Genomic DNA, 6,000 nt, shown 5'->3' with positions numbered 1-6,000 from the left:
AGACGGAGTCTCACTCTGTTGCCCAGGCTGGAGTGCAGTGGTATGATCTCAGCTCACTGCAACCTTTGCCTTCTGGATTCAAGTGATTCTCCTGCCTCAGCCTCCTGAGTAGATGGGACTACAGGCACGTGCCATCATGCCTGGCTAATTTTTTGTATTTTTAGTAGAGACGGGGTTTCACTGTATAAGCTAGCCAGGATGGCCTTGATCTCCTGACCTTGTGATCTGCCCGCCTCAGCCTCCCAAAGTGCTGGGATTACAGGCATGAGCCACTGTGCCCAGCCAGGAAGTATGTTTTGTAGAAAAAATGGAGAGCCATGGTTAATCCAGCAAGCCAGTTTATGTGTGTTAACAGAGCTTACTTTTTATTCGTGTAGGCTTAATCATTTTTAATAGTTTATACATTTGTAAACCCTATTGGCTGAAAAAAAAAATGTCAAGTAGGCCTCATAAACTTAGAAAACTTTTAAACCTGGAAAGGACTCTAGATGTCCCTGAACTAAGGGAATAGCAGATATATCACATGACTTGCCCCAGTGCCTTTCATCAGAGAATCCTTTGGATGATATTGTAATCATCAAAACTCACAAAGACTAGGCATAGCCAGTAAGTAGACTTAAGACTTGGCATCCATTTCTCTGACCCCAAGTCCTAAGCCATTCCTGCTGTTTGTGAACTCTAGGAGTTTGTGGTCTCACTGGGGTGACAAGTACATGAAGAGAAGTGCAATGCAATGTGTTATGTACTGTGAAAGACATTGGAGAGTGCCAGGTGCCGTGGCTCACGCCTATAATCCCAGCACTTTGGGAGGCTGAGGTGGGTGGATCACTTGAGGTCAGGAGCTCGAGACCAGCCTGACCCACATGGGGAAACCTAGCTCTACTAAAAATACAAAATTAGCCAGGTGTGGTGGCACGTGCCTGTAATAACAGCTACTCGGGAGGCTGAGGCAGGTGAATCGCTTGAACCTGGGAGGTGCAGGTTGTGGTGAGCTGAGATTGTGCCATTGGACTCCAGACTGGGCAACAAGAGCTAAACTCCATCTCAAAAAAAAAAAAAAAATGACATTGGAGAGGGCACAGGGAAGCACAGAAAAGAGGCAAGAAGGAAGACTTTCCAGAGACAGTGGGTTGGGCTGTGAGTTTTGACAGATGCCTGGTGAAGAAGTGCACAGGGAGCATTTTAGGTAACAAGAATCAGCATGAGCAATGTCCAGGAAGGGAGAGCTTGGGTGGTTTGAAACTCTGGAATGGGGAGAGTTGGGGAGTGATGCTGGAGGAATAGCAAGGTTTACCATGCTCAAGGGCTTGGCAGGGAAGCTGCTGTAGGATTTCCAGCATTTGGGGCATGAGTAAGTTTGTGTTTAGGATATAACAATCTTGTGACAGAATGGAGCATGGAGTTGGTAAACTAAAAGGGGATGGTAGAAATGGAGAGAAAGTGTCAGATTTGAGGTTAATAGGTAAATCCAACAAGCTCAGTGCTTGATTGGATGTGGGAGGTGAGAGAAAGCCAAAAGCATTTCCCAGTTTACAACTATATCACAGGTCAGTGCACCTGGGAGCATGATGCTATTGGCATTACAAAAGTTTGGTAGGGTGGGGTGGGAGCCACAGTGAGCTAATCTGGGGCATGTTGAGTTTGAATTTCCTATCCATGTTGAGACATTCAGTGGGAAATAGGACATATGAGTGTGGTGCTTAAGAGCTTGAAGACTGAGCCAGAGAAAACATTTGGGAGTCCTTAGTGTATACTTGCTGGGTCAACTCAGTAGAATGGTTGAAAGAAGCAAGAAGAATGTTAAGACAAAACAATGGCAAGAAATAGAACTTGGAAGAATGCCAGTATTTAACGGGTGAGAAGAGGAAAGGGCTGTAGTAAAAGATGAAGAATGGCTCCAGAGGCAGGCCGAGGAGCAGTAAAATCATTGAAGCCAAGAGCAGAGAGTGTTGAGAACTGAACACCAGATTGAGAGCTGTGTTTAACAACACAGAGGTCACAGGGGATGTTACATTTTGGTGGTAGAGACAGAAGCCTGTTTGAGAGAGAACAATCTGGCTGGGCGCGGTGGCTCACGCCTGTAATCCCAGCACTTTGGGAGGCCGAGGTGGGTGGATCACAAGGTAAAGAGATTGAGATCATCCTGGCCAACATGGTGAAACCCCATCTCTACTAAAAATACAGAAATTAGCTGGGTGTGGTGGTGGGTGCCTGTAATCCTGGCTACTTGGGAGGCTGAGGCAGGAGAATTGCTTGAACCTGGGAGGCGGTTGCAGTAAACCAAGATCGTGCCACTGCACTCCAGCCTGGCGACAGAGCAAGACCCCATCTCGAGAGACAAGAGAGCACAATCCGTTCCTTCTGCTTAAACATGGGGCTTCTGCACAGGCCCATCCCCTTCAATTGGTGAAGTGAATTCATACAGAACCAGGGGAAGACAACAGAGGGCACTACTTAAGAGGCCCCCTTAACCTCTTTTATTATTTTCTTTGGAGCAGAAATTGAGGGTCCATGGAGACATCCAATTGCATCCTTTTACTTTTTTTGGTACAATAATATACAACTTTCTCCCTAACCTGTTTGTAGATACACATGTTTATGGAAAGAATAAGCAAACACTTCTAGGTTAAGTTCATAGTTAGAAAAAAAAAGAATGAACGAACATACTTAGTTTCTCAAACTTAAAGATTTCTGACAAAGAAACTTTAGACACAGCATAATTATCAAACAAAATTAAACTTTCAATAAAGATCCTTTAGATACTGCCAAGCTCTCCTTCCTCTTTACAATTGCAGCTCATCTTCTAGAATCTAGACAGAGACTATGGGTGTGATTGTCCTCACTTCTTAAGCCCATTCACTCCCAGCACAGAGTAACTCAGTGGATGCTGCCCCATCATGAACTGCCTGTCCCCGGGGGTGGTTCATCCACTGAGTTACTCATTCAGGGAAACTTCCTGAGACCTCTGTCAACACTGGAGTGATTTCACTGTCACCTGGAGACAATTGCCTGGGCTGTTGCCTTGGGCCCAGGAGAAAGTCAACATCTCTCACACTGGACTGGCATTGCAAAAATCCACCTGTTAGGTTACAGCAAATATTACATGAAGCAAGAGGAGGAACAGGACTTAATTTTAATTTCAGTAGAATAAAAATTAGGAAAAACTGTGCTTTAGAAGAGTGCTTAATAGGACAGAGGACTATCTTTGGATGAAATATCTTGTTTTGTTTTTCTAAGGGAATAATAAATATTCCACCATCTTTTTAATGTTAAGCACTGAAAATCAAGTGGCTAGACTAGGAAAACTTACTACTTAAAATCTGAGAACAGACTTCTCAGAGTGTTCTTGGGACCTTCCTTCAATCCCCACTCTCAATTCATACTCCACTGGAAATAAAATGGATGTGGCTCCGTCTAGAAGTACAACATAGAAAAGGTAACTGAGGCTTCCCTTCTAGCTATACTTTTATGGAGAAATCTTTCCTGGAACCAAGAAAACAGGAAGAATAGAAGTTATGGCCCTGGATCCTAAGGACCTAAGTTGGAACCCCAGTTCTGCTGTCTTCTGGACTTGTGGACATAACTTCTCTGAGTCTCAATTTTCTTAGCAATCAAGAGGTTATAATATAGCCTACCTATAGGGTAAATTGTGAAGATTTAATGAGATAATATATGCCAAACATCCAATAGAGTACAAAATTAAATGTTAGGTTCCCTCCGCATCCAGGGCAAAGGTTTGAGTGGGAAGAGGTTCAGTGACATCTCTCCAATTTAAATTCACCCATTCTGTTTTTTCCTCTTCCCTGGGTTGGGAGAACTGACCACGTTGATTCAACTGGTACCAGCTCCAAGAAAAAGGGGTAAACTGGCGGTGGGGATAAGGCAAGAATGTCCTTTCCTGGCTGGCTTGCTGCTGGAGTCAGATTGCATCCAAGAAAGCTCTGAGGTCAAAGCTGTAGGTCAGGTCTAGAATGAGTCACCTGGAAAAGGGGCCTGAGGAATTGTGTGTGGCCAAGAGGGAGGTGGGTATGAAGGGGTGTATGCAAAGGGCACCAGAAACTTGTCCACAGTGAAAATCTCAATCCCACAGCAAGTCAGATTCTCTTCAGGGGCCTTGGGCAGAATGAACAGAGTCAGTCACACCTGTGAATCTAGTTATCAGTGCCTAGAGACTCTCTGAGAATGGGTTCTGTGTTTGCCACCACATGACACATCCAGTTTCTATTTTTCTCTACTTTTCCTTTTAAGGCCAATGCAACTTGGTCGTCAACAACAGGATAATTCACTAGTGTCTTCTGCTGAGCCAGATTGAGGCACCTGGGAACATCACAGGGAGTCATGAAAATAATTCAAAAAGAAGAAACATAGTCACAGATCGCTAAGCAGAGACAGCAGCTGAAATTCCCTATGGGATTTCCAGAGAAAGCTGCAGGAAATGTGACACAGGGTGTGATCCATGAAGCACAGCCACAGAGAGAGAACACCTCTACAAGCAGAAGCCACAGCTGATATTCAGAAGCACAATCCAGAATGGGGAAGAGGCAGCCTAGTGTAGCAGTGCAGGGCGTGGACTTGGGGATGAGGCCGACTCAGGACTGTTCTTCCATGAACTAGAACAAGTTCTTTAACCTCTTTCAGCACGCTCATCTTTAAAAGACAAGTAAAATGAAACATGAACTAAAAATTATCTGGAAGGACACATTCGAAACTAACGTCAGTGGTTCCATTTTAGAAGACTGCACAGATGGGGATAGAGAAGGGAAAGACACTTTTCACTTTATAGTTTGATACCTTTTCGTTTTTGAACCAGGCGGACAGGTGATGATAGTTTATACCTTATAAGATTACATAGTCTTGACAGATGGTAATTATATACATTTGCTGTTATTGTTGTTAACACAGGAACACTGGGTTATCTGTCAGTGTTTTTAGCCTTTACATAGGGAGCAGTCTCTGTCACATTTCTAGGTCAGTGCCTTACACATACCAGCCTTACGTTATGTTTATAAGCAATGGTATAAGTTCAGCCCCTTAAAAGCAGTCTTGTAAATGGGTAAAATGAGTAAATAAGTACCATCTGCAAGTTAGATTGTAAAATGGATTGTTTTTATTTTAACAAATTTTAGAGAATTGAATTATTATTATTTTTGAGATGGAGTCTCACTCTGTTGCCCAGGCTTGAGTGCAGTGGCATGATCTTAGCTCACTGCAACCTCCGCCTCCTGGATTCAAGCGATTCTTCTGCCTTAGCCTCCTGAGTAGCTGGGATTACAGGTGCATGCCACCACACGTGGCTAATTTTTGTGTTTTTAGTAGAGATGGGGTTTTGCCATGTTGGCCAGGCTGGTCTCGAACCCCTGACCTCAAGTGCTCTGCCTGCCTCTGCTTCCCAAAGTGCTGGGATTACAGGCGTGAGCTGCTGTGCTCGGCGGAGAATTCAGTTATTGACTGTGGCAGTTGGAAATGATTTTTCTCGATTTTTTTATTTTGAAAAATTTCAAACCTACAGAGAAATTTCAAGAATAGTATAGTGGATGACCATATAACCTTCACCTATTTTCATCAAATTTTAAATACTTGTTATTATTATTTTTTATAGAGACGGGGTCTCACTATGTTGCCCAGGCTGGTCTCAAACTCCCGAGCTCAAGCAATTCTACCTCCTCAGCCTCCCAGGGTGCTGGGATTACAGGCATGAGCCACCCACTGCACCTGGCTACCAATTGTTAACATTTTACCACGTTTCTGTTCTCTCTTTCATGTGCAAGCAAAAGACACATACATACATACATTTTTTTCTGAATCATTTGAAAGTTAGTTGCAAACATGACATTTTTATATCTAAATACTGTACCTCAGCATATGTCTTTGGAGTACAAGGACGTTCTCCTTGTACTCACTGATTATACAGCCACAATAATCAAATGCAGGAAATTTATTACCTAAGACTATTATCTAATTATAGTCCATATTCAAATTTCCTCAGGTATCTAGTAATGT

At 43.4% G+C, this 6,000-nt stretch overlaps 1 pseudogene; it reads left to right on the top strand.

Moving 5' to 3' along the window:
- LOC108312406 overlaps positions 1–6,000 on the top strand; it is a 76,523-nt pseudogene that overhangs the window by 68,961 nt on the left and 1,562 nt on the right.

Source organism: Cebus imitator, unplaced genomic scaffold (assembly GCF_001604975.1).
Source record: "Cebus imitator isolate Cc_AM_T3 unplaced genomic scaffold, Cebus_imitator-1.0 Scaffold8, whole genome shotgun sequence".
In the NCBI taxonomy this organism is placed as follows: domain Eukaryota; kingdom Metazoa; phylum Chordata; class Mammalia; order Primates; family Cebidae; genus Cebus; species Cebus imitator.
Note: the sequence above shows the minus strand (reverse complement) of the source record. Positions and strands in the feature narration are given on the sequence as shown.